The sequence below is a fragment of the Dreissena polymorpha genome, chromosome 7 (genome assembly GCF_020536995.1).
Source record: "Dreissena polymorpha isolate Duluth1 chromosome 7, UMN_Dpol_1.0, whole genome shotgun sequence".
Lineage (NCBI taxonomy): Eukaryota > Metazoa > Mollusca > Bivalvia > Myida > Dreissenidae > Dreissena > Dreissena polymorpha.
In genome coordinates, this window is record NC_068361.1 from 106,107,955 (window position 1) to 106,119,531 (window position 11,577).

General features: G+C 37.2%; 1 non-coding gene across 1 annotated transcript; it reads left to right on the top strand.

The window, feature by feature from the left end:
- Positions 1-3,341: 3,341 nt before the first annotated feature.
- Trnas-uga (transfer RNA serine (anticodon UGA)) lies at positions 3,342-3,420 on the top strand. Its single transcript has one exon. It is a non-coding gene; the product is annotated as a tRNA-Ser (tRNA).
- Positions 3,421-11,577: the final 8,157 nt, after the last annotated feature.

The following is an 11,577-nucleotide window of genomic DNA, read 5'->3' on the forward strand; positions in this document are numbered from 1 at the left end:
GGGCGAATACAGATTTTAGAGTAAATGCAAATGGCTGCCGCGATGATTCAAAACAATTGACAAGTGTCCAACTTGGCCAGCGTAAGCCCAGTAAACTCGATATTTTGAAAATTTTCGCTTATTATCACAAGTATCTCGCTTATAAGACGCGACCCCCACTTTAACTTATTAATTTGAGTCTTAAAAATGCGTCTTATAAGCGCACGTATACGGTATGAGCATATGTGCGACAGTGATAGTGACGAAATTTTGATCTGACCCCTGAGTCAAAAGTTATGGGGGTTGGGGCGGGGCCGGGTCAGAGATTTTCACTCATTTTTTTATGTTATTTTAAATTAACTTCTTCATTTCTGCACCGATTTACTTCAAATTGATACTGAGCCTCTCTTATGACAATACGGTAAATCTCAACTATGCATGGCCCCATTACCAACCCTGGGACTCGCCGGCCACATAGGCCAGGCCCACCCAAAATTGCCTTTTACTATAATTTCTTCATTTCTACACCGATTCACTTCAAATTGATACTGAACCTCTCTTATGACAATACGGTCAATCTCAGCTATGCATGGCCCAATTACCAACCCTAGGGCACCCCGCCCACATAGGCCACGCCCACATAGGCCACGCCCACCCAAAATTGCCTTTTACTATAATTTCTTCATTTCTACACCGATTCACTTCAAATTGATACTGAACCACTCTTATGATAATACAGTTAATCTCAACTATGCATGGCCCCATTACCAACCCTGGGGCGTCCCGCCCACATAGGCCACGCCCACCCAAAATTGCCTTTTACTATAATTTCTTCATTTCTACACTGATTCACTTCAAATTGATACTGAACCTCTTTTATGACAATACAGTCAATCTCAACTATGTATGGCCCCATTACCAACCCTGGGGCGCCCCGCCAATAAAAGGCCACACCCACCCAAAATTGTCTTTATCCCCACGCTTTTTGAAAAGCGTGGGGATATTGTGGTTTTCTCCGCCGTCCGTCCGTCCGTCCTGGCCACTATCTCCTCCTACACTATTAGCACTAGAACCTTGAAACTTACACACATGTTAGCTATGAGCATATGAGCGACCCTGCATTATTTGTAATTTTGATCTGACCCCTGGGTCAAAAGTTATGGGGATTGGGGTGGGGCTGGGTCAAAGATTTTAACTAATTTTTTAAGGTTATTTTACTAAAATTTCTTCATTTCTACACCGATTGTCTTCAAATTGATACTGAACCTCTTTAATGAAAATACGGTCAATCTCAACTATGCTTGCCCCCATTACCAACCCTGGGGCGCCCCGCCCACATAGGCCACGCCCACCCAAAATTGCCTTTTACTATAATTTCTTCATTTCTACACCGATTCACTTCAAATTGATACTGAACCTCTCTTATGACAATATGGTCAATCTCAGCTATGCATGGCCCCATTACCAACCCTGAGGCGCCCCGCCCACATAGGCCACGCCCACCCAAAATTGCCTTTTACTACAACTTCTTCATTTCTACACCGATTTACTTCAAATTGATACTGAACCTCTCTTATGACAATACGGTTAATCTCAACTATGCATGGCCCCATTACCAACCCTGGGGCGCCCCTGGGTCAAACATGCGGCGTGGGGATACGCGTCGGCCTCTGCCACGCCATTTCTAGTAATGTCTATGTTTTCAAGTGTAGTTATACTTATATAAAACTGGTAAAATTCTGCAGTTTTATAAGTATATTACTTTAACGACATTGTTCACAAATGCACAAATCTCTGAACAAATCTCTTTAGGTAAATTACGCAATTTGCAGATTTGCTATACAGTATACAAGACACCTGTAAAATAAATTAATTTGGGTTCTTGTAATTTAATTGACAACAATAATAACATTGTACGCGAACACAATTATTACCTTAATCAGATTACACATTTTATTTACACAAAGTGTTTGTATTACAACACATTTAAAACCGCTTATGGTACTCATTATGTTGAATATATGCATATGCTTTTAGAAACCGTCACCAACTGTTTCAATGTGCAATATTGTGAAAACATGTTTTATCTGTTTTTTGCGGATTTTAGAAATTTGATTGTTATAAATTCATTAAAAGCAATATTATTGCACATAACATATTATTTATTAATTAACTTTGGTAAAAGAATATACAAATACGACATGTAGGCAGATATTGCTGATCTCTACCATATATTGCTGATCTCTACGGTATTCATGATAGTTTCCCGATATCACATACATATATCTAGATATGAATTCTGGGATCTGTTAAGATCCTTTCTTGTAAAACGGTTTTAGCTCAATTACTCAGTTGAATGAAACAAAAAGAGCTAATTTATTAAAAAGTGATCATTGAAAATGTGAAACTTTATATCATGGTTAATAAATTATAATGACTTCATAATGGTTTGATGGCTGGATTCAAGGTCTATAAGTGTAATGAATAATACATTATTCACAACTGGGTTTAGCCCAATAAATTGAGATTTATTTATGCTATTATAATGGCACTTTGCATTGCACATGGTGTTTGTTTTGCAATTCAAAATTACTGCAGTAAAAATATTGTTTCCGCTCAATAGCTTAACTAATGAAATTATATTGTCTATCTTAATTGTCAATGCATTATTGGTTCAAAATATTATCTATTGTTTAACAAGAATAGCTTTACATATTCATTGAAGGTACCGGTTTGTCACTTTAAATGACTTTGTAGTTTGAAATTCAAATTAAAAAGAAATGTCAGCATACAAAAGGCAGCCATAAGCGTATAAGAACATTGTTCTTCAATAGGTTTATCATAAAAAACAATCAGTGTTTCTTTGTTCCTGTCATTGATAAAACAAAGAAATGAACTTGGTGAGGGTTGATACGCCTCAAATAGACTAAACATGATATCCCTCCCCAGTGAATTCCGTTCAGCTTAATCGTCATGCAAGCTCAATAGAAGATATGTTATACCTATTGAAATGAAATGAAAAATTACTAAAATAGAAATAACTTTAATGTTACATATCATTTTGTTTAGTTTAAAATTACAAATTTATTCTGTGTACGTATTCTAACCATGATATCTATTTTCTGCACTACTGTTAACTGGTATTGCAATAGGTTTTGAAAACAATGAATACATTTTGATAAAACAACAACATGAAAAACTAGAACACTTAAAGATCTTGAGCATATATAAGTTGTTTTCCACCTGCCACTTTTTAGTAATGCATTATTTGCAGTAAAAACTGAATTGTTACATGTATTCTTGTAAAATTGCATAATGATTTCCCGCGATTTCTTTGAAGATTGAAGAGCCAGTGTAAAGTCGCCGTGGCCGAGTGGTTAAGGCGATAGACTTGAAATCTTTTGGGATTTTCCCGCGCAGGTTCGAATCCTGCCGAAAACGCATACTTTTTGCGATGCGTTTTATTTCTTTTCTAATGTAATTTGATTTAATATAGCATATAAGCTATGTTTTAAAAAGTGGGGATATTGTGGTGATGTGCGTCTGTCCGCCCGTCTGTCTGTCCTGGCCACCTGCTCCTCCTACACTATTAGCACTAGAACCTTGAAACTTACATACATGGTAGCTATGAGCATATGTGCGACGGTGACAGTGACGGAATTTTGATCTGACCCCTGGGTCAAAAGTTATGGGGGTTGGGGCGGGGCCGGGTCAGAGATTTTCACTCATTTTTTAATGTTATTTTACATTAACTTCTTTATTTCTGCACCGATTTACTTCAAATTGATACTGAGCCTCTCTTATAACAATACAGTCAATCTCAACTGTGCATGGCCCCATTACCAACCCTGGGGCGCCCCGGCCACATAGGCCGCGCCCACCCAAAATTGCCTTTTACTATAATTTCTTCATTTCTACACCGATTCACTTCAAATTGATACTGAACCTCTCTTATGACAATACGGTCAATCTCAGCTATGCATGGCCCCATAACCAACCCTAGGGCACCCCGCCCACATAGGCCACGCCCACCCAAAATTGCCTTTTACTATAATTTCTTCATTTCTACACTGATTCACTTCAAATTGATACTGAACCTCTCTTATGACAATACGGTAAATCTCAGCTATGCATGGCCACATAACCAACCCTGGGGCGCCCCGCCCACATAGGCCACGCCCATCTAAAATTGCCATTTACTATAATTTCTTCATTTCTACACCGATTCACTTCAAATTGATACTGAACCTCTCTTATGACAATACAGTTAATCTCAACTATGCATGGCCCCATTACCAACCCTGGGGCGCCCCGCCCACATAGGCCACGCCCACCCAAAATTTCCTTTTACTATAATTTCTTACTTTCTACACCGATTCACTTCAAATTGATACTGAACCTCTTTTATGACAATACAGTCAGTCTCAACTACGGTATGCATGGCCCCATTACCAACCCTGGGGCGCCCCGGCCACATAGGCCACGCCCATCCAAAATTGCCTTTTACTATAATTTCTTCATTTCTACACCGATTTACTTCAAATTGATACTGAACATCTCTTATGACAATACGGTCAATCTCAACTATGTATGGCCCCATTACCAACCCTGGGGCGCTGCGCCCATAATAGGCCACACCCACCCAAAATTGTCTTTATCCCCACGCTTTTTGAAAAGCGTGGGGGTATTGTGGTTATCTCCGCCGTCCGTCTGTCCGCCCGTCCTGGCCACTATCTCCTCCTCCACTATTAGCACTAGAACCTTGAAACTTACACACATGGTAGCTATGAGCATATGAGCGACCCCACTCTATTTGGAATTTTGATCTGACCCCTGGGTCAAAAGTTATTGGGGTTGTGATGGGGCCGGGTCAGAGATTTTTACTCATTTTTTAAGGTTATTTTACTATAATTTCTTCATTTCTACACCGATTGTCTTCAAATTGATACTGAACGTCTCTAATTACAATACGGTCAATCTCAACTATGCATGGCCCCATTACCAACCCTGGGGAGCCCCGCCCACATAGGCCATGCCCACCCAAAATTGCCTATTACTATAATTGCTTCATTTCTACATCGATTCACTTCAAATTGATACTGAACCTCTCTTGTGACAATATGGTCAATCTCCGCTATGCATGGCCCCATTACCAACCCTGAGGCGCCCCGCCCACATAGGCCACGCCCACCCAAAATTGCCTTTTACTATAACTTCTTTATTTCTACACCGATTCACTTCAAATTGATACTGAACCTCTCTTATGACAATACGGTTAATCTCAACTATGCATGGCCCCATTACCAACCCTGGGGCGCCCCGCTCACATAGGCCACGCCCACCCAAAATTGCCTTTTACTATAATTTCCTTATTTCTACACCGATTCCCTTCAAATTGATACTGAACCTCTCTTATTACAATACAGTCAATCTCAACTATGCGTGGCCCCATTACCAACCCTGGGGCGCCCCGCCCACATTGGCCACGCCCACCCAAAATTGCCTTTTACTATAATTTCTTCATTTCTACACCTATTCACTTCTTATTGATACTGAACTTCTCTTATGACAATACGGTCAATCTCAACTATGCATGGCCCCATTACCAACCCTGGGGCGCCCCTGGGTCAAACATGCGGGGTGGGGATACGCGTCGGCCTCTGCCGCGCCATTTCTAGTTGCATTTAAATTGTATTAAAATGAATCTAAACGTATTGAATGTTTATTTCATTTTCAATATTTGTCATCATAATTAATGCAGCAGTACTGTGGGATAAAGTAAAACCATGTTTTATTTTATTTTTATCTCTATTTCAGAATTATTTTTTTTTTATTCCATCCTATGGTGATCGGAGACTAAGAAAACAGTGTAGACAAATGAGTTATTATTGATATATTTAGTGTATATTATTTACATGAGTATTTTCACAGTCCCAATTTTCGAATTATGTACACTATGTTATTATTTCAACAAAAAATTATATATGCCTCAATCTGGGAAAATGAGCTTTATGCATAAAGTGTCCTCCCAGATTAGCCTGTGCATAAAGTGTCCTCCCAGATTAGCCTGTGCATAAAGTGTCCTCCCAGATTAGCCTGTGCATAAAGTGTCCTCCCAGATTAGCCTGTGCATAAAGTGTCCTCCCAGATTAGCTTGTGCATAAAGTGTCCTTCCAGATTAGCCTGTGCATAAAGTGTCCTCCCAGATTAGCCTGTGGAGTCCGCAAAGGCTCATCAGGCACGACAATCTCTACCTAAACTGGATTTTTGTTAAGGGGAAAGATCTTTAAACGAAAAATACAATAAAAGCGGAAAGCGTCTCCCTGATTAGCATGTACATATATAACCATTTGAAAAAATGGTTTGTCATAAAATGTCATATAAATGAACTTTCATGTCATGAAATTACATTGTGCAGGTATAATAAATTAAATACTCATAACACAATTATGCACTTTAAATTACTATATTATTACATTATATTTTCTTAATGAGGTATTTTTTTGCAAAAAAGACACAGTATTTGTCATTATTATCATTAAAAAATGTGCATTTCAATTCATTACAGCGTGCAATCCAGGAGGGGGAAGTTCTAAATAACTCGTATACAGCACTGTTGCAACCAACCGGGTTTCCTTCTCTGTGTGAAATGTTTAATATATGTAAAATATGTTAATGCAATCTTTAATTCTGTCATATAAACAAATATATAGTACTTTTTAATGTGGGGTTAGATTTTCTTTCAAAAATGTATATCCATTTATTACCTCCCCTGAATTTTGCAATTTTTATTCTATATTTAAACATTACCTCTTTTACATATAGGGTACAAAGTGTATATTTTCTGATTAGTATTCACTAATTATTTAAGAAAATGTATAATTTGCGATTGATTATGGTGTCATTAAAAAAAATGTGGTGGTTGCTACTACAGTGTTACATCCAGATCTTGAAGAGTTTAAGCGGTCCCTGCTTTCCCCTTCTGCCCCTTGAACTCCGAGAGACATGTTTTTTATCAGTTTTAATTTTAAATCACTTCACCATGCATGATAATTCTAACATACTTTTATCTTTCTCACTTATTCACTTTTAACAATTTTATAGAAAGATAGATAGATAGATAGATAGATAGATAGATAGATAGATAGATAGATAGATAGATAGATAGATAGATAGATAGATAGATAGATAGATAGATAGATAGATAGATAGATAGATAGATAGATAGATAGATAGATAGATAGATAGATAGATAGATAGATAGATAGATAGATAGATAGATAAGATAAGATAAGATAAGATAGATAGATAGATAGATAGATAGATAGATAGATAGATAGATAGATAGATAGATAGATAGATAGATAGATAGATAGATAGATAGATAGATAGATAGATAGATAGATAGATAGTTAGATAAAACGCGAGTTTTTGCTAAACAGGGTTTTTTTCCTTCTGTGAGATTGGCCGTTTTTCACAAATTTACTCTAGCCTACTCAAATTTTTACAATTTTAAGAAGTTTGTAACTTAAATTTTTACAATTCTAGAAAGTTTGCGACTCAAATTTTCTCAATTTTAGAAAGTTCGTGACTCATTTTTTTTTTTAATATTGAACACTTCGCGACTCATTTTTTTCACAAAATGGGAGGCCAAGGCCACTTCACAAATACAGGAAACAAGAAATATCTTTAAAAAAGATATACGGCGTTGATAGTTCAATGAATGAGATCAAGGATAGCGAATGTCTTTTTTTCTGTGCAGTTCTTAGCTGCATCACACGCAGTACGGGATGTTACGCGGAGTTTACGCGGCTTATTTTACATTATTACATATTGCTGGTCATAAACCTATAGATACAAAACAGAAAACCAAAAGAAGAATGGAAGTGAAATTAAAACATACGAGTCAACCGGGCACACGAGAAGTTTCCGTATTTATAGGCGCGTTCTTCGAACAAACCTGTTTTAGTGGTTTGTCGGGCATTGCTATTTGATTCGATTATTAACAGTATCGATAATCATCGCGCTCATGCTTAATACATTGGTCAATATGGTGGAATAATTATTGTTAAATTAATCAAAAATAATATTTATCATTGTATTGTTGAAAACCCATTAAGAATCTACATATTTCTGGTCTAAAGAAAATTCCAGGTCACCTAGTTCACGGATAGCGTATTTATTATATAACTATTATTTTACTGGCCGCGAACTCCGGTGATGACCTGTATATAAACTCTGACATCCATACACTGGCCGCGAATTGACTCTGGTTGAAATGCAATGTATTAAAGTGAGGCCTCGCTTCCACTGCTCTTTATACTTTTACATGTTAACATGTTGACAAGAATATGGAAGTAAGTACTAAATATGAGAACATAGCCTTTAAATATAAACGCGTTGCGCTGGTAATTCTCTGAAAATAAAAGGTGTACGCACAAACTGTATTGATGTCGAGAATTGAGTGTAAAACTGTTCTATCTATTAAGCCTTTTCATTAGAAATACAATTGTTTCATGCAGTAAAACAGTGTTACAAAGACGCGGATATGTTTCCAATGTTCTGGTGGAATACTCAAATCAGCCAATGGAATAAATGAAGTGTATTCATTCGTACCTAGCCGCGGGAAATTTTATTTGAATTTTATTGGACACTTACAAAGGTCAGGAGAGGTGAAAAGCTGGCTTAATACAGCTTACGCCGAAAAAAACCCTGCTAAATGGCTCACCATGTACTTGTGGCTAAGGTTTGTCGATTAAACAGACGAACAAGACAATTTTATGTACAGCTTAGTCCAAGTTGTTGACGCTCTCAAATATTAAGCTACTTCTTATATTGGTAATATTTGGAGCGTACAACGGCTGAAATTCGACACTGGTAAACTGAGAGAAACAAAAACAAAACAAGAATTTATATTAGAACTAAGAAACAGATTTCAAATATTACAAGATATAAACATCGAGGAGGAAAACATAGACCAACATTGGCTAAAGATAGAATCAGCATTCAAGAAAACAAGTGAAAAAACACTGGGATTTAAAAGACAAATACACAAAGAATGGATTACACCTCAGACATGGAAAAAGATAGATAAGAGAAAAGATATAAAGAAGAAAATTTGTACCACACATTCTGAGAGACTGAAAGATAGACTGAGAGAACAATATTCTAACAGCAATAAAGAAGTAAAGAAAGCTACTAAAAGAGATAGACAAACCTTTGTAGAAGAGATGGCAAAGGAAGCTGAGAAAGCTGCTTCAGAACAAAGAGTAGGTGAAATTTACCAAATCACAAAGAAATTATGTGGAAAAATGCAAAACAAAAACATGCCAATAAGAGACAAGCAAGGAACACTAATAACATCTGAAAATGAGCAAGATAAAAGATGGAATGAGCATTTTGAAGAGGTTCTGAATCGCCCTGACCCCGCTGTCACTGCAGATATTGCGGAAGATGTAGAAGTTTTAGACATCAACATAGAAACACCACGAAAAGAGGAAATATATAAAGCTATCAATGCGCTCAAAAATAATAAATCCCCTGGAAAAGACCAGTTACCAGCTGAATTATTTAAAACAGACCCTACTCTGGCTACAGACATACTCCATCCAATATTCTGTAAGATATGGCAGAACAACACTATACCAGCCACATGGAATGAAGGCAACATCATCAAGTTGCCTAAGAAAGGAGATCTCACAAAATGTGACAATTGGAGGGGTATTACATTGTTATCCATACCCAGCAAGATTTTCTGCAAAATAATAATCGATAGGATTAAAACAACAGTTGACAACAAACTAAGGGAACAGCAGGCAGGATTCAGGAAAGGAAAAAGCTGCAGCGATCAAATATTTGTATTAAGAAACATCATAGAACAATCTACCGAATGGCAACGGAAACTAATCATCAACTTCATTGATTTAGAAAAGGCATTCGACAGCATACATAGAGAAAGCTTATGGAAAATTTTGAAACATTATGGAATACCATCAAAACTAGTGAGCCTTATTAAAGCCTTCTATTCCAACTTCAAATGCTCTGTTGGCAGATCATCAGCCACCAGCTTCATAGTAAATCTGGGGTTAGACAAGGCTGTGTGATGTCGTCCCTTTTATTTATCATCGCAAAAGATTGGGTTATGAGATCTACCCTTAATGGAAACAATACTGGAATTAGATGGACCCTCCTCACCAATCTTGAAGACCTTGATTATGCAGACGACCTAGCCTTACTCTCACATTTAGAAACACACATGCAAGACAAAACTACCAAACTGCAAGAGAATGCAAGCAAGATAGGCCTCAAGATAAACATCAAGAAAACAGAAATCATGCATCTTAACACAAACGAACCACCAAAAATCCACCTAAACGGATATAACATTAACTGTACATCAACTTTCACTTACCTTGGTAGCACTTTAACATCAGATGGGGGTGCCGAGAAAGATATTAAAATCAGACTAGGAATAGCAAGAAATGCATTCTTCAAACTAAACAATATTTGGAAGACTAGAAACATCAGCAAAAACACTAAACTGAAAATATATAACAGCTGTGTAATGTCAGTTCTACTGTACGGAGCAGAATGCTGGAGGATGACTGGCTCTCCAGTTTTCACAACGGCTGTCTCCGAAAAATTTCAAGAATCTTCTGGCCGGCAAAAATATCCAATATAGAACTGCACAAACAAACAAACTCAACCGATATGAGGACGATACTGAAAAGAAAACGATGGGTCTGGATCGGACACGTTCTACGTAAACCCCAAGAGAACATTACAAGAACTGCTCTCAGATGGACACCCGAAGGCAAAAGGAGACGAGGACGACCAAAAATAACATGGAGAAGAACTATCGAATCAGAAATGAAAGAACATAATTTGACCTGGGGAAAACTAGAAAAGAAAGCAAAAGATAGAGAAGAGTGGAAAGCGCTAGTCCTTGCCCTATGTGCCTCCGGGCACAACAAGGACTAGGTAAGGTAAGGTAACAACGGCTGAGCCATTCAAAATGTGTTGGACATTTTTCCTTCTTTGTCTATAGACGAGTAAACGCGTGACGTCACACGCACCTGCAAAGTTTAGACTCCGCCCACTGGTTGGCAAAAGAGGTGCAATTTATATAAGCGCATATAGAGAAGGTTGACGAAATCTTCGTTTTTAATGATAATCATGCACAATATCGAATATAATTTTACTAATTATTTCTGAATAAAACATTAGCATGCAAGGAAATGCGCGTCTTTGGAACGATTTTATTGTTTTTATTATTATTTGTTTTTACTGACAACAAACTCGGGAGTGGAACACAATCTAAGAGCTCGGTATGTGGTTAAACAAAAATCTCTCTACTTGGCACTTCATCGCGACCATTTTTAGTTAAAAACTTCTCAGAAATTAAAATTCTTTTAGAATGAATTAAATTTAATGAACGAAAACAAATAAGGATAAAAACAAACAACGAATAGGTCAATTGTATGTACGCGACATAGGGTAACTGATTTGAACCTTTATGTGTCTGGAAAAACTTACCTTCTTACACATTCAATAAATTCTTTTATTTAATGTAATTGTTTTATTTTATTGTTCACACTA